This window comes from Enhydra lutris, unplaced genomic scaffold (assembly GCF_002288905.1).
Source record: "Enhydra lutris kenyoni isolate GAN:26980312 unplaced genomic scaffold, ASM228890v2 scaffoldscaffold4, whole genome shotgun sequence".
Taxonomy (NCBI): Eukaryota; Metazoa; Chordata; class Mammalia; order Carnivora; family Mustelidae; genus Enhydra; species Enhydra lutris.
The window spans coordinates 46732769-46756151 of NW_019154088.1; the positions used below are offsets into that span (position 1 = coordinate 46732769).

At 44.1% G+C, this 23383-nt stretch overlaps 1 pseudogene; it reads left to right on the forward strand.

Annotated features, from left to right (window-relative positions):
• The first annotated feature begins 16880 nt into the window (after positions 1-16880).
• On the forward strand, positions 16881-21884 carry LOC111139809 (annotated as a pseudogene).
• Positions 21885-23383: the final 1499 nt, after the last annotated feature.

A 23383-nucleotide genomic window follows, 5' to 3' on the forward strand; every position in this document is an offset into this window, starting at 1 on the left:
TTAAACCAAAAAAAAAGAAAATGTCCATGTTAACTGGTTCATCTTCATGTTAAATATCACTGGCGCTTTCAAAGAATTGTGTACAATTCCAACGAAGGAAACCAACAACAAAACAAAAAGACAACCCACTAAACGGGTTGCTTCCCACTAAATGGGAGAAGATATTTGCAAGTGATATATCAGATAAGTTAATATCTGAAAAATATAAAGAACTTATACATAAAGAACTTCTATAACTCAACACCAAAAAAAAAAATAAATCCCATTAAAAATGAAAAGACATGAATAGACATTTTTCCAAAGAAGACATACACATGGCCAACAGACAATGAAAAGATACTCAACATCATTAATCATCAGAGAAATGCAAATCAAAACCACAGTGAGATTTCACCTTATACTTGTCAAAATGGCCAAAATCAAAAACACAAGAAACAACAAGTGTTGGTGAGGATGTGGAGAAAAAGGAATCCTGTACACAGTTGATGGGAATGTAAGCTAGTACGGCCACTGTGGAAAACAGTATAGAGGTTCCTCAAGAAATTAAAAATAGAATTACCATAAAATCCTGTAATTCCACTACTGGATATTTACCCAAAGAAAATGAAAACACTAATTCGAAAAGATATAGGCACCTCTATGATTATTGCAGCATAGCCAAGATATGGAAGTAGCCTAAGTGTCCATTAATAAAGGAAAGAATAAAGAAGATGTGAGATAGATAGATAGATATACACAAATGGAATATTATTCAGCCATAAAAGAGAATGAAATCTTGCAATTTGCAACAATATGGATGGAGCTAGAGACTATAATACTAACTGAAATAAGTCAGTCAGAGAAAGACAAATACCATATGATTTCACTCATGTGGAAATCAAGAAACAAAACAAATGAACAAAGAGAAAAGAGACCCCCCCCCAAAAAAGAAAAAAAAAACAGATTTAAATATAGAGAACCAACCAATGGTTACAAAACAGAAGATAAGAGGATAGGTGAAAGAAGGGCATTAAGAGTATACTTATCATGATGAGCAGAATACTGTTTACAATTGTTGAATTGCTATACTATACACCTGAAACTAGTAACACTATGTTAACTATACTTGAATTTTAAAAATAAATAACTTTATAAATATGTGCGATTCCTCACCAGTAAGATCTTTATGAAATTTGGGGAAAGAAATATTTATTTAATCTCATAGTGTTTATCTCATCACCTGTGCAGATAAGAAATTTCTCTCTATTGTTCATGAATACTGTATACACATTGACTAGAAAATATAAATATAAAACACCATATGCTGTTTCTTAGGAACTTCCTTCTGTGGAATGGAACACCCATGAACAAAAATTAAAATCCTCAAAGAGATACCCTCCATACCAAATATAATAGCTTGTTTGCAAACATGGCTGCAATAGCTCCCCTCCCTACCTATGCCCTGGGGATTCCCATTCCACACTGATGTGGCTTGGCCATTTGACGTGCTTTTTTCAACAGGATAATAGCAAACATGGTACAAGCAGAGAATCAAAACGAGTTTCCTTTCTTGGCTACTTTTCAGAAACTGCAACCACCACAACACAAGAAGCTCAGGCCAGTCTGTGGATGATGAAAGACACTTAGCCAAGTCAGCTCCCTTCACCCCACAGACATCTAGGCAACTGTCAGACATGTGAGTGAGGCCATCCTAGAGCTCCCAGCCTAGCCTGGCTAGCCCAAATCAGAACCACCCAACTTGCCCACAGATTGTGAGAATTGATCAACGTATCTTGTTTTACACCCCTAAATTTGTGGGTGATTTGTTACAAAACAAAAGCCAACTGAAAGAGAAATGATCCCAGAATTAGAGTGCTAAAGTAACGAAATCTAAAATAGGTAGCATTGCCTTTTCAGCCAGGTAGCAAGCAGAGCCTAGAAAAGCAACCAAAAAAAAAAAAAAAAAAAAGTTCAGGCAACTCTAAAAAATAGCAAGCAAACTGTTAGCAGAGCAAAGCCATGAAGAACCTGCTGTATCACAGGCTGGAAAAATGGCACCCCATGTTATTTCATAAAGAAACAATTGGCAAAACTATCATGTATGGTAACTTAGAAGATAGGAAATAAACATAATGAAAGTGTAGAACTTAGCACAATGATTTCCAGGCAAAATGTCAAAAGTGTTCATGGGTAGGGCGGTGGGGGGGGGGTGCACCTGGGTGGCTCTGTCAGTTGAGCCTCTGACTCTTGGTTTCAGCTCAAACCATGGTCTCAGGGTCATGAGATCGAGCCCCCAGTCAGACTCCATGGTCAGCACAGAGTTTGCTTGGGGATTTCTTCCTCTCCCTGTGTCCCTTCCCCACCTCTCTAAAATAAACAAGTATTTTTTTTTAAAGTGCCAACTGACTCATTTTATCTGATTATGATAAGATATGAGAAAAAAAGAGCAGAACTAAAGGAAGAGCTACACCATTTGCAAGCAGAATTCAGAGCTACAGAAAGAAGCCAAAACTTGCTGGATTGGACGATGCATTTGCTTCTCATTCCCAGCCCCTCAAAGATTCTCAAAGTAAGACACAACCTCAGGACAAGGATCAAACTAAGAAGACTTTGCAAGCCCACTCGTTAATATCTCAGAAAGACTGCAGGCAGTGACCAGTGGGCTCTCTCAGCTATGCCAAGTGCTTTCATTAAAGTTATTGTCCCACTGCAGCCTGGCAAGTCCCCCTTAGAAGAAAAAGGCCTAGCTCAGAATGTAAGTGAGATATCTATTGAATGGAGTAAGAATCTGAATCAGATTCTTAAAAAAAAAAAAAAAAAAACTCACGGATAATTTATATCTGATAAAAGTAATGCCAGCTTGGACTAAAATAGACTGAGACACTTAAAAATGAAGGGAAGTCTCTGGGCCTCCAGCTTCCTAGAAGAAAAAAGCAGGGTGGAAAATTTACTCACCTGCAAATGCCAGTCATTCCTTATAGACTAAACTACCTAGTGAACTAGGGAGCCACTCTTGGGGGGCAGAGCTCAGCCCTAATCATGGACCATCCCCTGATCCCAAAGAGAATCATGTATGGCACATGTGTTTAGCTGGATGTCAGAACTGCTGTGCACTAGCAAGTTCTCTGTGATTCCTGTTTTTTGCCTTTTTGAACTGACATTTTAATGCGGCTTTCCTAGCTCTGTCTCACAAGGGGCTAGATAACCTTGTCTTTTCAGTTCATAGGTCCTTAGACCAAGAAGCTCCCCACACAGGAACCCTCATTGGGACTTGACATAGACCACAAGACCCTAGACTTCAAGCTTGGTGCCCTTAATTACCACAAGACTTCTGGGGTCCTGAGTTGGGAATATTTTCCGTTTAAGAGAAATGTGAATAACTGATGGCCAAAAGGCAGGCTATGGGCTGATTGTAATAGTGGCCACGAATTCTATCCAGCTCAGTATGTTGCTTTGCAATGTGACTGTATGGGTATTCCCATTAAGAGGCCGTCTCTTCTTGTCCACTCTGCAAACCTGGGATTGGCCATGTGACTCACCGGGACACATAGGACATCAGCAAACGTGACACAACAGAGACAAAAAGCATTGCTCACTGGGGCTTTCCTTTTGCTTGCTGAACTTTGAATCCTGAGTCTGGTATGTGAATAAACCCACGAAAGCCTTCTAGAGGATTAGGAGCCACATGGCAGAGAAGTACAGCTAGTCAGACCAGCTGAAAACCTGACAACTGACAGACACACAAGTGGAGCTAACTTAGAACACCCAGCCACCAGCTCCTCCAACAGCTGATTGCAAAAGAACTGCCTGACTGAGCTCAGTCCTTGTGTCCATCCACTGCATTGTGAGCTAACAAATAGGGTTACTAGACCAATAATTTTGAAGAGTTATTGTGCAACAGAAACTCATTCATTCACCAAACAACCAATACTTATCGAGCCTTTAAGGAAACGACAGAGGAAAATATAAGATATAATCTCTATTCTCAAAAAACTAGCCATTTACATTTAGGAAAAATATCTGAAAGAAAATTAATAATACATGGTAGAAAGAGAAGCATGTTACCAGTTGAAAAGACACTGGATGCTTTTAAAAAGAGAGAGAGAGAGGGAGTGTGTAGTCACCGCCTGCCGAAGTGAGGTCCAGGGAGATTTTATAGAGGAGGTGGGTTTTAACTGTTTGAGCCAGAACAGCGGAGGTGAAGAGTGAAGGGATTTACAAAGCAGGGGAGTAGCAGAGCTTCGGGGCTCTTTCAAGGACCTCTCTTCCACTGTAAAGGTCAGCAGAACCCTGCCCCATTCTGGGAATTGTAAATGCAACCAGGCTTTTATCTGCCCACCCCTCTTCAAACCACAGCTGAAGACCCCTGGGGTCCACAGTCCTGAGCTCCACAGGCACTCCCAGATGGCACTACTGAGTGAAACCCCCATCAACTTATCCCTGACACCCCTTCTCAGGCTTCGCCACTGAACTCCACTCTTACCCATTTCCTGGTACCTAGCTTCAGCCCTGACCCTTACTCCCCACTGATCCTCCCTGCTCTCCATGGTCATCCAGACACTTGTCTCAGCAGATGTTCCAGTAAGGTTTAGGCTTCTGGCCTCTGAACCCACCCTCCAAGTGCCCTGACTGGGCCTTATGTCCAGACACACAGCTTTTGGCTTCCCTCTACATGTGAATTAATTCAATTCAACCAATGACTAAAGGCCCAAGTCCCTGTAGTGCCAAATGATTAAGCAAGAATTCCTGCTTCTGGAAACAAGAGACAAAGTCTGTATGCCATAGAAGCTGTGGTAGATTCTTTGCCAAGATGGCCACAACGATTTTTCCCCTCCCTGTAGGCATGCCTCCTTTGGAATGAGACCTTATAGATCCTCTCATCAAGAGGTGGAGTCTATGATTCCACTCCTTGGATGTTGGCTGACCTGTGACTTCCTCTGACCAAAAGAATGCAACAGAAATGACATGGTGTGATTATCTGAGCCATTATGTCAAGAGACCTTGAAGATTCAGCTCTAGCTGTCTTAGAAGGCAGTGTTACCCTGCAAGGAACCTCAGACTAGCCTGCTGGAAGATACATCTACATATAGCAGAGATGAGCCATTCCAACTGAAACCCCCAGATAACTACAGAGACCCAGGTGACTGCAAGACAGACAAGCAGGAGAACCAACCATCTGGTACCAGCCCAAATTGCTGGCACATACAATCATGAGCAATTGAAATGACTGGTGCTCTTGAACCACTAAACTCAGGGTATTTTGTTACACAGTAGAACTAACTAATACAGAACTATAGAGCAAAAAGAGGTTAATTCCACCTGTGAGAACATTATTTATGCTTTCCACAGATATTGCATGTTTTTAAGGTGTTTATTTACCCAGATGGGTTCTGACTGGTAGGATTTCAGGCTGAATTACCAGGTAAAACAATGGGGGTGAAGGATAACTAACATTAACTAGAAAATTCTTGCCTGGGAACTAGCCTGGGTTGGGGAACAGTTGGCCACTTCCCCTCCACTGCTCCTTCTTCCTCATCTCAAAACCTAGTTCTCCATCCTAGTGCATCCTAGAAAAGTGCATTTTCAAGCACTAATGTATTCACAATGACTCCCATGTCAGGGACAGTCAGATAAGAAAGGACAGGACTAGAATGGAGACTTCCTGTATAGAATACCCACTTGATGTCCATAAGCGACATAGGCATTGTTTTTGCCAGGTAATAAGACTTGGAATCAAAAATATGCTCCTACCCATTCCTGTACCTCCCAAAAAAAGTTTTTTCTGTCTTCTGCTGAAACTTTGTTTCTATCTTAAGCTCACAAAAGGGAGAGTACCTGCCATCTCCATCAAACAAATACAAAGTGAATATTTAAAAGCTGATGAAGCAAGAAAAAGTCATAATTCTAGTCTTTTCTCCTACGTGGATTTTAAATAAGCCCATTCTCCGAAAAAGTAACAGAAGACCCACTAGTGAAGATCATTAACACCAGAAATAGTCCTTGAGGAGTGTGCAGGGTAAATTAAAAGCCCAAGATAGGAGCCATACTGTAACATCTAGGAAGGGACCCACACCAGTCTTGATAACCAAAATTAATTGTAGCTGTGCCCCGGCCCCCGAAAGTGCTAGCCATTAATCTGGGATAGCAACCTATAATTTTCCTAAAGAAAGAAAGGATGGAATACCCACAGAGTAAATTCTAGGCAAAGGGAAAATAAATTACTAGCTACGGGTAATTCCCTTTTGCCCTCCAAGGTGGGAGCTTTCTTTGGATTTTCTGAGAAAAGTGTGCAAGCAAAAAGGGGGAGCCAAAGTAGTTACAGGGATAAAAAGATTCAGGAGATGGGTAGGAATCAGAAGAGAGGTGAAACAAGGCAAAAACTGAGAACATAGATGTTAATGAGGAATTTCAAGGCTGGGAAAATCCTCTTCCCTGTCCCCCTAAAGCCCTCAGTAAACCCACCTACTGCCCGATCTTCTGAGTATTGGATTTGGATTGTTTCTGTTGTTGTTGAAATGCCTCAAAAAGGATATGGAGCAAGGCATGGGCTCCCCCAAAGAGACACAGTTACATTTGGGTTATTCCAATTAGGATTTTACCCATAAGTCCTTCTCTAGTCTCCTGTAACTCTGGATTAAATCAGAAATAGATCCCAATCATCTGAATTCTATCTCCTTTGCTTCTCCACTGGCCTGCTAAGGTAGGAAAGCAGGTGAGGCTCCTCTTCCAGAGCAGGGGCTCACCCTTCTTACTTCATCAGAGGGCAGAATGAAAATAGCAAAGGAGAGTAATTCAAAAAGAAAGTGAACAGAAGGAAAAAGGAAGAAAGAACTTTACACCTCTTCACACCTTCTTTCTGCCACTTATTTGTAGTGATATCTTCATCAAAAACCTAGCCTCCATCTAAATCTGGATCTTCTTGAAATCTCTGTCCTGTTCCATTGGGTCTACTTCTCTGTTCATGCACCAAAATCTTACTGTTTTTATTATTTTGGCTTTGCAATATGTTTTCATTTCTAATTGGGTGAATCCCTCTCCAATTTTCCTCCTTTTCAAAGTAGACCTCGCTTTTCTTGGACTTTTATTCATTCTTCCATATAAATTTATTCTAAAATTGAAGTTACATTATGCTCTATTCCTCTATGAAGCATGTGATCTCCTAAGTAAACCTTTTTTCCAGAAGGGAATAATACCCTGGGAAGAAAATTCAGGTGGTTAAATCAGAACTGTGAAAGCTTGGCTACCTCCAAAAAAAGAAGCAATAGAATTACTTTTATGAACCTGAAAATCCAATTCTAGAGTTGGTGAGTCCACCAACATGCAGCTGCTCCAAGAGATCATTCATGAACAGCTTTCCCCTTGCCTAATTTTACTGCAGTTCCTAGAATTTTGAAATCCTCAGGGACCATGAGGTCTGAAAGAGAGCTTAATACCAAGTCCCCATCAGGCCAGCTCCGTGGTGGCAACACATGTTTTTGACTTGATTACTCACCATCATAGAAGGCAGTATTAATGGGCTTAATCCCAAATATTTGGGTATGTTAGATGCAACATGTGTGAGATGAATTTTAACTGCTTTTAGAGCAATTTTTTTCCTCCTAATTCTGTATTTCTCAAGGGGGTTTAAAGTATGTTTCCTTTTCCAAACACATACCAGGAAGTCCATGGGGAAAAATTACCTGAGTTCAAATTTAAGAGTAAAATTGTCCTTCAGGGCTAGTGTCCAAACTCTATAAAGAACTTATCAAACTCAACACCCAAAGAACAATTGATCTAATCAAGAAATGGGCAAAAGACATGAACAGACATTTCTCCAAGGAAGACATACAATGGCTAACAGACTCATGAAAAAAATGTTCAACACTACTCACCATCGGGGAAATATAAATCAAAACCACAATGGCTCAGTCAGAAAAGCTAAAATTAGCAGGTCAAGAAACAACAGATGTTGGCAAGGATAAGGAAAAATGGGAACCCTCCTACACTGTTGGTGGGAATGCAAGCTGGTGCAACTACTCTGGAAAACAGTGTGGAGGTTCCTCAAAAAGTTGAAAATAGGGCTACCATCTGACCCAGCAATTGCACTACTGGGTATTTACCCCAAAGACACAAATGTAGTGATCTGAAGGGGCACCTGCATCCCAATGTTTATAGCAGCAGTGTCCACAATAGCCAAACTATGGAAAGAGCTCAGATGTCCATCAACAGATGAATAGATAAAGATGTGGTATATATATACACAATGGAATAGTATTCAGTCATCAAAAAGAATGAAATCTTGCCATTTGCAATGATATGGTTGGAACTACAGAGTATTATGCTAAGTGAAATAAGTCAATCAGAGACAGACAATTATCATATGATCTCATTGATATGTGTTTGTTTAAGAAACAAAACAGAGGATCACAGGGGAAGAGAGGAAAAAATAAAACAAGACAAAACCAGAGAGGGAGACAAACCAACCATAAAATACTCTCAATCATAGGAAACAAACTGAGGGTTGCTGGAGGGGAAGAAGTTGGGGGGATGGGGTTACTGGGTGATGGAGTTTAAGAAGGGCACGTGATACAATGAACACTGAGTGTTATATAAGACTGATAAATCACTGACCTCTACCTCTAAAACCAATAATATACTATATGTTAGTTAATTAAATTTTAATTTTAAAAATGGAAAAAAAGTTCCCTTCACACTTCCAAATTCAAGATAGTTACTTGAGTTCACAGATGGACCTCTCATTCCCTAAATTCCATTAAAGGGGCCAAGGAAATCTGAAAACTAAAACCAAAACTAAAACCCCTGTAGCAGAACTGGAACACAGGGAAGTCTGCTGACAAAGAGTTAAAATGGAATTTCTGAAATATGCAGCAGAATCGGATCAAACTGAAATGTAAGTCCATCAGTACAGAAGAGCCAACCCCTTCCACAGACAAAGGAGGCCCCCTGAGGAGAAATGAGTCAATTTCTTCAACAAACCCTGGTAGGGACTTAGGAATCAAGAAATCACTTAGGAATCAAGAACCAGAGTTATGAGTCCTCTACTGGAGCATTTCTTCCTCTCTCTTTGTCCCACACCCCTTCTCTCCTCCAGTTGTTACTGTCACTTAATTATTTATTCAACAAACATTTGTTAAGCAGCTCCTCTGCAGGAGGCCCTATCCTAAGCACCGAGAATACAGTGATGAACAAGGCAGACAAGGTTCAGGCTCTCATGGAGCAAATATTCTAATAGGGAGACAATAAAAATACCAGAAAACACCATATAATAATAAAAGCTCTGAATGAAATAAAAGAGTGATTGGGTAGAAATTATCTGTGAGACTTCTTTAAATTAGCTGGTCAAGGAAGACTTCTCTGAAGAAGTGATCTTTTAACTGAATATCAAGGAGTCAACTACGCAGAGGTCAGAGGATAGCATTCCAGGCAGAGGAAACAGGTGGTACAAAGGCCCTGTGGCACAAACCAACATGGCACCTATGCTGTCTCAGCCTAGACACTGCTTCTTCCAGCACATGCTCCCAACACACTGTATGTGTTTTCAAAGCTCCCTGTCCTCCCTTACTTCAGCATCATCACACTCTAGCCCAGTGGTTTGCTGACTTGCCCAGTGCCTCCTCTGGCAACTACCCTATGATAGTGAGCATGTCGTACTTTTGGCAAGCAGTAATGTCTAGATGCAGAAGATAACCAATCAATGTAATGTAGTGAATTAGCTAATCATTACTCAAATGCAGTTCTGATTCCTTCCACTGCAACATGTCACCTCTCTAATAAGTGAGGACTATTATCAGAGGACATATTTTCCTTCTGTTTCCTTCTTTCATCTTGGAATTTCTATCAGCTCATCTCTGCCTAATAATTAATTTTTGTCCTCCTTATTAAGCTTTTGTATTTTGTTGCAAACAATGGTTAGAGAGATGTTGCCCAGTCTACTTTCACTTTTAAATTATCAACAAATAATCTCTCTCGTTTTCTTAATTTTCCCCTATCCTCACCTCTGTAAACAGCCGCCAAAAATACCTCTATATACTAGTTCTTCCAGGTCAATGACATCTTTCCCTAATGCCTCTTTCTGGTTTTTTCCCATCTTTCGATAAAGCCCAATTTCTGACTTTATTATCATGATTAGTCTGATTTTTAAATCCCCAGTTCCTTTCCTCAGATAATCACACCTTTATCATTCCACTCTGCCAGTAACTGCCTGTGTGTTCACTTTACCCTTGGGACACTAAATTCAAATTCATTCACTCTATAGTCCCCAGACCAAATAATGCCACATTCAAACACAGCAACCAGAGTGCTCCCAGGTGTCTCTGCAGTAAACACTGCAATCAAGCCATTTGATTTTACTTTCCCAGGTTCCTAAGCTCATAACTCTCCTCTGCATATACAAGAGTCTAATAAAAGAGGAAAATTTGCAATGCCTATTGCACAGACACTCAGGAATGAGCAAGGGCAGGTATCACTCAGCAGTTCCACAGTGTGCACTGTCTGGTGCCTTCTGTTTCCACGGACCTCCACACACATTATCTCATTTGACTTTCATGGCAGTGTGTGGTGCATCTAAATGGTACTATTCATGATCTCTATTTAAAAATAAGAAAAAAAAAACTATGAAGCTCAGAAAGGTTAAGAGAATGGCCAAATACAGCTTACATTTGGACACATTTATTCAACAAACAATTCATTAATGCCTACTATATGCCAGGCCCTAGTCTAAGAGCTCTATATAATAGCATTGAACGAGCTAAAAAACATCCCCACTCTCAGGACACTCACATTCTAGTGGAGACAGACACGTTATTTTAGAGTAGTCAATTCATCAACAAGATATTTTCTCATTCTAAGTGCTATTTTTAAATAGATATACCATGGTAGAGTGCATGGGCAGGAGTTGCAAGGATGGTGCTACTTGAGATTGGGTAGTTAGAGAAGACCTCACAGACGTGGTGAGCTGAGACTCAGATGAAGACGAGCCAGCCATGTGAAGATATGGGAGAAAAGAATTGCATGCATGGGGAGAACAAGCATATAGGCCTGGCCAGGAGGTGGGAAAGAGCTTAGTGTTTGAGTGATAGCAAGAAGAGACTGGTTCAGGAACCAATAAATAAAAAATTGACAACACCTGTGATTCTGTAGGTCTTTTCTTCATGATCACAAGATGGTTGTGGTGGTTCCAGACATTGGGTCCACAGTCATGGCAGAAAGAATGGGAAAGGGTGAGTGCCCTCAATCAACTTTTAACAAGAAATGGGGAAGGAAAAAGAAAGAAAAAAAAAAACCTTCTCTAAAAAAATTCAATTTACTGTTATTGGCCTGAAGTAGTTCATAAACACCACCTACCCATCCATCTAGCAATAAAGTAGGCTGGGAAAGGAGGGACTTGTCATAATTGGCTTGGATTAGTCTTGTTTCATCACCTAGGGATATTGACACCCCCCAAAAAATCAAAAAATTCTGTTGGTAAGAAGGGGAGGAAAGGAAAATTAGGTATGCCATAATAATGACTGCCATTGGAAGGGGTCAAATAACACTGGGCCTTATAAACCATGGCAAAAGCCTAGATTGTTTCTAAATACAACGTTAAGTCCTGAAATATATAAGTAAAAGTGTGACATGATCTTATTTACATCTTTAAGAAATGATTGTGGTTGCCATGTGGAAAATGAATTACAGAAGGTGAGAGTTTACTTGGACAAGTTTACAAGGACAGTTTACTTGCAATAGAACAGGGAAGAGATGATAGTAGCTTAACTAGGATAGCAGCAGTAAAGATATAGAGAGGTGAATGGACTCAAAACATATTTTTGTAACTTTTGCTGGGACGACTCGCTGGCATACAGATGGGGGTCAAGGCAGGAAAGAAATAAACCAAAAGCTATGGTCTGAACCTCTTAGATCCATTATAAAAGCATTTATAAAGAAGAGACTCTGAGAAATAGGCTCAGAGAGAAAAAGAAAACAAAAAAAAACAAGGGCTGTGCTTTAGCTAAGCTATCTATTAGACATCCAAGTAGCCATCCCAGAACACACTGAGGTGGACGCTGTGGTGTGCTGCTTTGTTCCCTTGTCAAGATCAAGTTATGAATTCCCTCAGCTGCCAGGAGTGATGGCTGCTGGTAGCTCATAGTTCTGAGTTCCTCCCTGGACATTGCCCATGGCCTAGGGAAATGGTCCCCTCCAAGCTTATACCTTCTCCTTGAGTGGCCCACATCCAACAATTGGTTGACGCAGGGGTGCAATGACTTAGCTCCCTTGCCTCCATTTGTAACTACTCCAAACGGCCATTTGTTCCAGATATCCCCTCTGAGATTGGCCAAGCCCTCTGCCATGACAACGTTGTATCTTGTCTTCTCTCTCCGCCCAGACTTGCTTCCTTCTCTTCCCTCACAAGTAGTGTTTCTAAGACCACTTCCCAGTGAACTTTCTGCATATAAATCTCTTTCTCAGAATCTGTTTCCCAGGAAACCTGACCAAAGACACTTGGTACCAGGAGCAACTGAGAAAGCAAAATCTAAAAATGGGACTTTGAAGCTTGTCCACCTGCAGACTGACTACCAATAAAGATTCCATCTCTGCCCCTGGCATTCGGTAGGAGTGCAATTGTTAAAATCTTCACCAGTAGTGAATGAGGATGGGATACTGGTGGAAGGAAATGCACTGACAGGTGTAACATTTCATTTGAGAAGCAGTAATTTTAAGGGCAATTGAATCAGATGGTTATTGCTGGGTGCTACTAATATAACAGGGGAAGACCGGTGAAAAGCTGAGGGTGATCAATCACTAATTCAATGTGAATTATGAAAATCAAAGGTCCTGGGTAATAGCATATAAAAATATTTTCATCTCCTGGAGCCAAAAGATATAAAAATCTAAGAATTAGTCTCAGGACCTAATTATAAGGAGAGAAGAGGTCAAGTTGAAGTCTCAACCATGTCAAGTCTAGTTGTCAAGATTAGAGATCTGGCTGGGAAGATTTATAAAAACTGGGATGTAGACAGCTAGGCTAATGTACTTTAAAACCTTAAAGCCCAAACCACCCCCTACAGAAGTGTCCCATTTCCCTGTATTGGAGATTAGAACTTCTCCCTTGCTTGTAATCAATACAGAGATCTCTACCTTGCAAGAGAGCATGAGCCCACTCTCCATAATCTACATGTAGCACCTCCCTTCCTCATCAGTAACTAAGACCAGTAACTAAGAACGAGTCAAAATATAACCTAGCCAGAAAATACTGGGTCTATTAGAAGGAAAATCACTATATCCTGAAGAAGCTACAGGAACTAGTCAACACTTACCAGCAAGAGCCGGGAGCATATGTATGGGGCCAGATCCAGAGGGAACTTGACTGGGAGAGATTGGGGGATGAAACATAAATTTGTAAATGGGATATAGGATTTAACACCCTTGCAAGGGCCCCAGGAGATGGGACAAGCCTATTGCTGATCTAGCTCTTGGATGCTGGAAAAATTGATGGCTCAGACTAAGTGACGCAGAAATGCTATAATTGCTATAGTAGATGATAGGAAAGGGATCAAAAGACTCAGAGGAGTGGATATACTATTAAGATGAACAGAGAACGATGGCTGATAGAATAGTGTCCACAGGCACAAAGCATATAACAGACAATGAGGGTATTTCTCATCTATGAATTTTTTTCTAAATCAAGAACAGAGGATGACAGAAACTTCCTTATTCAAAAGTTACAATCGCTTGTCCAATTTCTGGACATGAGCCTGTTTTTCAATCTCAGAACCCATTGACTGAAGGAGAGACTAAGTCCCCAGGAGGAAAGACCCTGAAACACTATTGTGAATGAATATGGCGATAATTATCCCAGTCTGTTGCCAAATAGACCAATGATCATTTACTTGGGTAACCATACATTGGGTAAAAGGAAATACCAAGACATTTGAGGACTACTGGACACAAGCTCAAAGTTGACATTGACGCTTAGAGACCAGAAATTTCATAATGGCCTTACTGTTAGAACAGCAATGAAAAGGGGTCAGATCATCAATGACTTTATTCCAGGTCTACCTCGCAATGAATTCATTGGATCCAGGAACCTACCCAGTGGTCATTTCTCTGGTCACCCCCAACACATAAACATAATGGTTGACAGAACCCCCAGATACATTGTTTTTTCTTGGGGGGGAGGGGCCTCTGGGGTGAGAGCTGTCATAATGTGAGAGGTCAAGTGAGACCTTCTGAGCTACACTCCCCAAATTGGTTAAGATAGTAAAATGAAAATAAGTAGCATAGTGTGGAAGGAATGGTGAAGATCTAGTGTACCCTAAAGGAAGCAGGGGTCATCACTTTCATCATGTGCCCAGTATTCATTAGTCAGCCTTTACAAGAACTGAATGAATCATGGAGGATACAGTAGTGGACTACTGTAAACTCAACCAAAGTCAACTGTGGCCCTAGTTGCAGCTTGTTGCATCAGACACAGTATCATTTTTGGAGCAGATCAACAAGACCTCAAGTACCTTATATAGGAATCAAGCCAATGCAAATTTTTTCCATCCCTACTGAGAAGGATCAGAAACATTTTGTACTTACGTGGTGTGGACAATAGTATAACTTTATCATCTTGCCTCAGAGCTAAGCTAATTCCCACTCTCAGTCATGATAGAGTCAAAGAGTCTTTCCCATCTAGGCATGATGTTCAAAACTTCCCATTAGTCCACTATTCAGTACTAGCATGTTAATTTTATCAGATGAGCAAAAAATGAGTGGTCTATGACATTGGATCCATCCATGCTAGAGAGGGCAGGGAACCATCATGACTGGAATTAATACTTATTCTAAGTATGGGCTTCCCACTGCCACCTGCAAGACCTTAGCCAGCACCCCTGTTTGAGCATAGGTAGCATATATAAGGGACACACAGAGTGAGTCACTGACATGACGAGATCCCACACTCTATCTCATTGAGCCAAAGAGCCTACTTCACAGTATATCATATACTGCTGTGTCTTAGAAGCTGCCAGCATTACAGAGCAATGAAATTGGCCATTGAAAACACAGCTGAAGTATCAGCTTTGAGATAACATGGGGTGCCATCCTCAAGGAGCACTCAAATCAACCACAATTATATGATGCTATTTCCCCAACAGGTAGAAAGTAAAAAGTATGAGACTCAAAGGGAAGAAGTAGGAGTGATCCTCTCACCATAACTTCAAGGAACCCTTTGTGAATTTGTGCCTCCCAGGCCTGGAACTCTGGCTTCCATAGATTTGAGGGAGAATACTTCCACCAGAGGACACAGCAAAAGTTACATTAACCTGTAAGCTACAGCTGCCACTTGGTTTCTTTAGGTTCCTCCTGCTGAAAGACCAGCAGGCAAGGAAAGGAATCAGTCATCCCAACAGGGGTGATTGACCCTTGTTTGACCAGATGAGCAGAGTGAGGTCTGGGTGCTGGAGGACAACAGGGACAGGGAAGAATTTGTTTAGCACCTAGGTGGTCCACTGAGGTCTTTGGGTCCTCTCTTAATCATTTTTGACAGGAAATGAACAAATACAGCCACCATGACCTGAGAACGGCTGGTGACCAGGGGCTCAGACTCCCTAGGGATGAAGATCTAGGTCACCCCACCAGGTCAGCCATCTACACCAGCAAAAACATTGAGCATGAGAGGAACCTAGACAGAGATGATGGTACCAGTAGCCACCCTGAGACCCAGGGCAGCAAGAGAGGTTGTAGCTTATGTCACTGGCCTTTCATTTGTCAGTTCCCCAAAGAAACTAGAGAGAATCTCGAAAGAACTGAGCTCAGAAGGAGAAAATGTATTATATGAAGCAAGAGGATGCAAGTGGCATGGGATGTGGAATATGATGGGTGTGGAGGCTGAGAAATTAAGGCCATCCCACCCCAGGTTTAGCTTTAGCATAAGTACAGCCATCTTAGCTCCGGCAGCCATCTCAGACCCCTGTGCCCAAGGGCTGACCTCCCCTACTTTGCTTTAGTAAGCCCCACCCTGCTTTGGTTCCAGAAACCCCCACCCTGCTTTAGTAACAGTAACCCACAAATACCCCTGCCTTAACTAAGCTCAGGGTCCAAGTCCCTACTCCACTGTGTCGGGTATACTTGGGCCCAAGCTTAAGCTTGCTGAATAAACCCTCGCGTGATTGCATTGGTGCTTGGCTCCTTGGTGATCCCTCAGATGCAAAAACTTGGGCATAACATTTGGAAGTCCCACTGAGATCTGAAAGACCCCCAGGACTCCGACCCCGAGGGTCCTGTGCCAGCTGGTGAGTGCACTCATTTTTGTATCCATTTGCGCGCATACTTTGGGAGCTCCACTCTGCCTTTTTTTTTTTTTAACCTGTAGGAATTCCAGTCTGAGTATCTGGAGTCGACATTGGCTCAAGCGGACGCGTGGTGGGCCATTGACCCCGGGGTCTTGGGAGACGTCCCTCTGGCCCTATCTGGAGGCGCGGCTGCTGTTGCGCTCAGGCCCAGAGGACAAGGTCCTCATCTGTGAAGAGAGCCAGCTGCTGGTACAACCAGATTCTCCCTTAACTTCCTTCCAGTTTTGTCTTCACGGCCATGCCAGATTGTTTGTCTTTGTGAGTGTGTTCTTGTTAATTGTCGTAAGTGTATTTGTCTTGCTGTGGACTGAGGATGTGATGGGACAGACACAGACAACTCCTCTGTCTCTGATGATTGACCACTTCTCGGATGTCAGGGAAAGAGCTCATAACCTGAGCCCTGACATACGAAAGGGAAAGTTTCGGACTTTCTGCATGTCTGAATGGCCATCCCTTAATATTGGATGACCCCGGGAGGGAACTTTTCAACTACCTATTATCTTAGAGGTTAAGGCCATCATTTTCAGAGAAAAACCACACAGCTACCCTGACCAAATACCTTACATCCTGGTCTGGCAAGACATGATCGAAAATCTTCCCTCCTGGCTTAAACCTTTTCTTCCTCCCAAAGCAGGACCTGCATCCAAGGCTTTAGCCCTGAGGAACCCAACTCCTAGGTCCGACAAAAAGACAGAGTTCGAACCAAAGACTCCGCTTTACCCTGTCCTTCAGGACATCTCCACAGAGGACCTGATTTTTCCACCACCTTACGAGGTCCCCCTTTCCCCCCCATCTGCCCCCTCAGCGGAAGCATCAGGACCCGCCAAGGGAGTGTGCCCCCCCCAGATGGAGGGGCCCCCATGCATGGGCCAGCGGCAGGGACACGTGGATGGACCCATTGGGCAGCCCCAGCCCCAAACCTGGGACCAGCCGATTCCACTGTCCTTCCCCTCCATGCCATGGGACCCCCCCCCGCCCAATGAAACAGGGGGACAGCCAATGTTATATTGGCCATTTTCTACCAGTGATTTATACAACTGGAAAACCCAAAATGCAAAGTTCTCCGATAACCCAAAAGATCTTATCGATCTTTTGGATACTGTTCTTTTCAGCCATCAGCCCACCTGGGATGACTGTCAGCAGCTCTTGCAGGTTCTCTTTACCACTGAGGAAAGAGAGCAAATCCAGGTGGAAGCCCAAAAGTCCATCCTGGGTAATGACAGACAGCCAACCCAGAACCCCGACCTCATAAGTGCAGCTTTCCCCTTGTCTTGCCCCGCCTGGGACTACAACTCAGCAGAAGGTAAGGAGAGCCTCCGGGTCTACCGCCAGACTCTAATGGCAGGTCTCAAGGCTGCAGCACACAAGCCTACCAATCTGGCCAAGGTATGTGATGTAAGACAGGGTAAAGATGAGAGTCCGGGGGCATTTCTAGAAAGGATCATAGAGGTGTTCAGACAATACACCCCTATGAATCCAGAGGTCCCAGAGACCAAAGCTGCCATTGTTATGGCCTTTGTTAAACAAGCTGCTCCGGACATTAAAAGAAAACTGCAAAAAAAAAAAAAAAACTGCAGAGGATAGAAAGACTGGGAGAGAAGAGCCTACAGGATCTGCTGGTGGTAGCAGAAAGAGTCTACAATAACAGAGAGACTCAGGAGGAGCAACAAGCTAAGATAAGTGACCATCAGACCCAGAACCTGGCTAAGATCCTACTGGCCGCAACCATGGATGACCCACATGAGAAACAAAGACATGTCAAGAAGTTGGCTTCAGGAGTAGGTAAGGAGGATGGCCCCCACCGAGAATGCCCCAAACTGAATATAGACCAGTGTGCTTGTTGCAAGGAAAAAGGCCACTGGGTGAAGGATTGCCCTAATAAAAACCAGTGTGCCTATTGCAGGGGAAAAGGCCACTGGGTAAAGGAGTGCCCCAACAAAAAATCCAAAGGCCTCCACTACCATCTTGGAGGTTGAAGATTTAGATGATTGGGGTGTTGGGGTTTGGCACCTCTCCCCGAGCCCACGGTAACCCTTAAAGTGGAGGGGCAACCAATTAAATTCCTAGTAGACACCGGGGCACAACACTCTGTCTTACTACAACCTCAAGGAAAGTTGGCAAATAAGACCTCATGGGTGCAGGGGGCTACGGGCACTAAACAATATTCATGGACTACCCGAAGAACAGTGGATCTCAGCGTGGGCCAGGTATCCCACTCTTTCATGGTCATTCCTGAGTGCCCATACCCCTTGTTAGGCCGAGACCTACTCACCAAGATGGGAGCCCAAATTAGTTTCCACCCTAAAGGAGCAGAGGTGCTGGATAAAGAGGGGCACCTGATCCAGGCGCTTGTCTTAAATCTTGAGTACGAATATCATCTTCACCAAACGCCCCCAGCACCAATGATCGACATTTACCACTGGTTGCAGGAGTTTCCCCAAGCATGGGCAGAAACTGGGGGAATGGGACTGGCCCAACATCGGCTAACTATATACATTGAACTAAAGCCAGAAGCAGATCCGGTCAGGGTCCGCCAATACCCCATGCCTCTCACAGCTCAGAAGGGGATCACCCCACACATCCGATGGCTGCTAGACTGAGGCATACTGCGGCCTTGTCAGTCAGCATGGAACACTCCCCTGCAGCGAGTGTGAAAGCCACACTCTAATGATTATAGACTGGTCCAGGACTTGAGGGAAGTTAACCGACAGGTGATGGACATACACCCTACAGTCCCAAACCCCTACACTCTCCTCTCCACCTTGCCCCCAGACAAGACTTGGTACACAGTGCTAGACCTAAAGGATGCCTTTTTCAGCTTGCCTTTGGCCCCAAAGAGCCAAAACTTCTTCGCTTTTGAATGGGCGGATCCAGACAAGGGCATCCATGGCCAACTCACCTGGACTCGACTGCCACAAGGATTCAAGAATTCACCTACCATCTTCAATGAGGCACTGCACGAACTTAGGTGAGTTCCTTGCCAAGCCCCCTAAACTGACTCTATTATAATATGTAGATGATATCCTGTTGGCAGCAGAAGACCAGGAAACATGCCTACAAGGCACCAAGGGTCTGCTCCAAGCGATAGCAACTCTGGGATACTGGGCTTCAGCTAAAGAGGCCCAGATCTGCAGAATGGAGGTGAGCTACCTGGGGTACAAATTAAGAGATGAACAAAGATGGTTAATGGATGCACGAGAGGAGACCATTATGAGAATCCCATAGCCTCGAAACGTCCGCCAGGTACATGAATTCCTAGGGTCGGGGGGTTCTGCAGATTGTGAATCCCTGGTTTTGCTGAAATGACTAGGCCCCTTTACGAGGCCACGAAACAAAAACAGGACTTTGTATGGACTGAGGCCATGAACAAAGCCTTTAATGATCTTAAACAAGCCTTACTTTCAGCCCCGGCACTCGGGATGCCTGATCTGACTAAGCCCTTCCACCTTTACGTGGATGAAAAGAAAGGGGTGGCAAGGGAGTCCTAATTCAATACATGGGCCCCTGGAAGAGACCAGTAGCCTACCTCTCAAAGAAATTAGATGCTGTGGCCACTGGATGGCCTCCGTGCTTGAAAATTATTGCTGCAGTGGCCACCATGGTCAAGGATGCAGATAAGCTGGCTATGGGGCAGGAACTATACATCACAACCCCACATGCCATTGCAGGGGTACTCAAACAACCCCCGGACAGATGGATCAGCAATGCCCGCTTGACCCATTACCAGGGCTTGCTTTTAAACCCTACCAGAATTTTGTTCCAGGCACCAACAGCCCTAAACCCGGCGACGCTGCTCCCTAACCCTGACTGGGAATCCCCCCTACATGATTGTCAAGAAATCCTGGCTCAGGAGCACGGAGTCAGAGCCGATCTCCAGGACCGACCACTGCAGAATGCAGATGACACCTGGTATACAGACGGCAGCAGCTTTATCCGGGAAGGAATCAGGTATGCAGGGGCAGCTGTAACCACAGAGACAGAGACCATCTGGGCAGAACCACTAGCAGCTGGGACATCTGCCCAATGTGCAGAACTGATTGCGCTGACCAAGGCACTAACAATGGGAGCAGGCAAGTAGATAAACATCTACACTGATAGCAGGTATGCCTTTGCCACAGCCCACATCCACGGAGCCATTTATAGAGAAAGAGGGCTCTTAACAGCAGAAGGAAAGACTTTCGAAAACAAGGCAGAAATCCTTGAGCTCCTAAGGGCCCTCTAGCTGCCTAAGGCACTAGCCATTATCCATTGTCAGGGACACCAAAAAGCAGACACGCCACTGGCTGACTTAAAGGCAAAAGAGGCAGCCCTCTCGGTGGACCATGTCTTAGTGACCACACTGCCTGATCTGGGAGCACCGAGCTTGCCAGACAGCCCCAACTACACTGACGCAGACTTACAATGGATTAGGCATCTGCCCATGACACAATGCTTACGTGGCTGGTGGAGAGCTGCAGATGGCAGCATAATCCTACCAGAGGAACTGGGACGGTGAGTCCTATCCAAAATGCATAAAAGTACCCACATGGGAACAAAGAAAATGGAAGACTTGATGTGACATGCAAAGATCACCATCAAAGACTCCCAATCAAAAATCAAACAAATTGTGGCAAGCTGCCACGCATGTCAATTAACTAATGCCACTGCCCATGAATCTAACCCTGGGTACCCGGCTCCGGGGGGACCGCTCAGGAGCCTACTGGGAAGTGGACTTCACAGAGGTAAAACCTGGAAAATACAGATTTTCCAGGTTTTACCTTCACAGAGGTAAAACCTGGAAAATACGGTACTTGCTAGTGTTTGTAGATACTTTTTCAGGATGGACAAAGGCATTTCCCACCAAACATGAAACAGCACAAACCATGACCAAGAAACTACTGGAAAACATCTTACCGAGGTATGGTTTTCCTGTTAAGATTGGATCAGACAATGGACCAGGATTCGTCTCTAAGGTAACACAGGGAGTGGCACTGATACTTGGGGCAGATTGGAAATTACATTGTGCATATAGGCCCCAAAGCTCAGGACAGGTAGAGAGGATGAACAGAACATTAAAGGAGACCTTAACTAAATTAGCCCTAAAGACTGGTGGGTGACTCTCCTCCCCTTCGCCCTCTACAGGGTACAAAACTCCCCACATAAGATGGGACTTACCCCCTATGAGATCATGTTCAGTATTCCTCCACCTATTATTCCCAATTTAAAACCTGAGGTACTTGCTGAGTTTGATGATCACCAAATCCTTTGTTACAACGAACCCATTAACTGTTGTGGCCTAAGCTGAGGGCCCTCTATGAGACTGGGCCACCCCCGGACCCCGATAGATATCAGCCGGGTGACTGGGTGTACCTCCGGAGATACCAACACCAGACACTTCAACCACACTGGAAAGAACCCTACATCGTGATCCTGACCACTCCCACCACTCTCAAGGTCGACGGGATTACTCCCTGGGTCCGCTACATCCACGTCCCGCCAGCTGACCCACACGCCATTCTCAAAGACTTTGTCCCAGAATGGAAAAGTCAGCCAGACAAGGACAATCCCCTAAAGCTAAGACTGCGCTGTTCTCACTTACCCCACTAATGTTGCTTACTTTTGTCAAAGAGAGAGTCAGTACAGTTCAGTTCATGGTACTCAGACAGCAATACCAACCACCAGACCTTGTTGCTGAGACCAGCCTCAACCCGTGATTGGGTCCTTCCTTAGGTTCCTCTGAGAGGGGGAAATGTGGAGGCTGAGAAATTAAGGCCATCCCACCTCAGGTTTAGCTTTAGCATAAGTACAGCCATCTTAGCTCTGGCAGCCATCTCAGACCCCTGTGCCCAAGGGCTGAACTTTCCCCTACTTTGCTTTAGTAAGCCCCACCCTGCTTTAGTTCCAGAGACCCCCCACCCTGCTTTAGTAAGCCCCACCCTGCTTTAGTAACAGGAACCCACAGATACCCCTGCCTTAACTAAGCTCTGGGTCCAAGTCCCTACTCCACTGTGTCGGGTATACTTGGGCCCAAGCTTAAGCTTGCTGAATAAACCCTCGTGTGATTGCATCAGTGCTTGGCTCCTTGATGGTCCCTCGGAGGCGAAAACTCGGGCATAACAATGGGTACTCTGGCGCACCACCCAGATCTCCCGTTCTGGACCAAAAGGCTCATTTTGGTCCAGGCGGCAGGCATTCTGGCCACTGGGGGCTGAGGCTTCAGGAACCGCCCACTGCTAAAGGGAGATGCCTGGATCCCAGGTTACTTCCCCTTAGGCTTTCATTCAAGGGCTATTTCAACTTCTCCTTCTGCCCAAGCCTTTTTTCTTTACTCTTTCACTGGGGCTGGCCCCAGGCTCACTCCTCAATAAACAGATCTGTTTGCTGTAAGGGCCTATTCAGGCAGAGCGATTTCATCTCAGTTAAACAGTGATTTTGTTGTTTATGCAGTAAAACTTAAACTGACCCTGCCCCCCACCCCCAGGGGAAATTAGTTAAAAGCAAGTCCAGGAAATCAGTAAAATATGGTCCACCAGTCCCTGATAACAGAGCCCAAATACAGGGTGGGTCAGGTCAGGTGGAGATAACAGAGCCAGAATGCAGGGATGAGTCAGGCCAGGTGGAGACATCCAATCAGTGGAGCGCGCATACTGTCTCCCTGGCTACCAAGGAGTGTGGGCCCACCTTTTGGGTGCCTTTTGGGTGCCAATTCTGACCAAGGTGATAGGCTAGTTCAAATAGCTACTATGGGGTGAACTGTAATTCAATTGTCCACCCATGTGTGACCTAGCATGACTATGCAGCCTTCTCTGTGTGTTGCAACCTCACTGGCCACCAGTGTGTGGCCAGGCTCAACCACATGGTCTTTGCTCTATAAAAGTTAGTCTGTGAGGCTGGGAGTCACTCCCTCTCTCTGTAAGAGGCGGCCCAGAACGGTCGGTTTGATTCTCGATGCTTGGCGCAAAATAATGCTTTGCTTGACCTTCGCTTTGTATCAGTCTCGCTCCTTTGATCACGGACCTAATATTTGCAAATCTCCATTTCAAGGTTAATTTCCTAGGGAACCCTCCACCCCCTTCCTTCCCCCACTCTCTTTTCCCTCCTCTCCC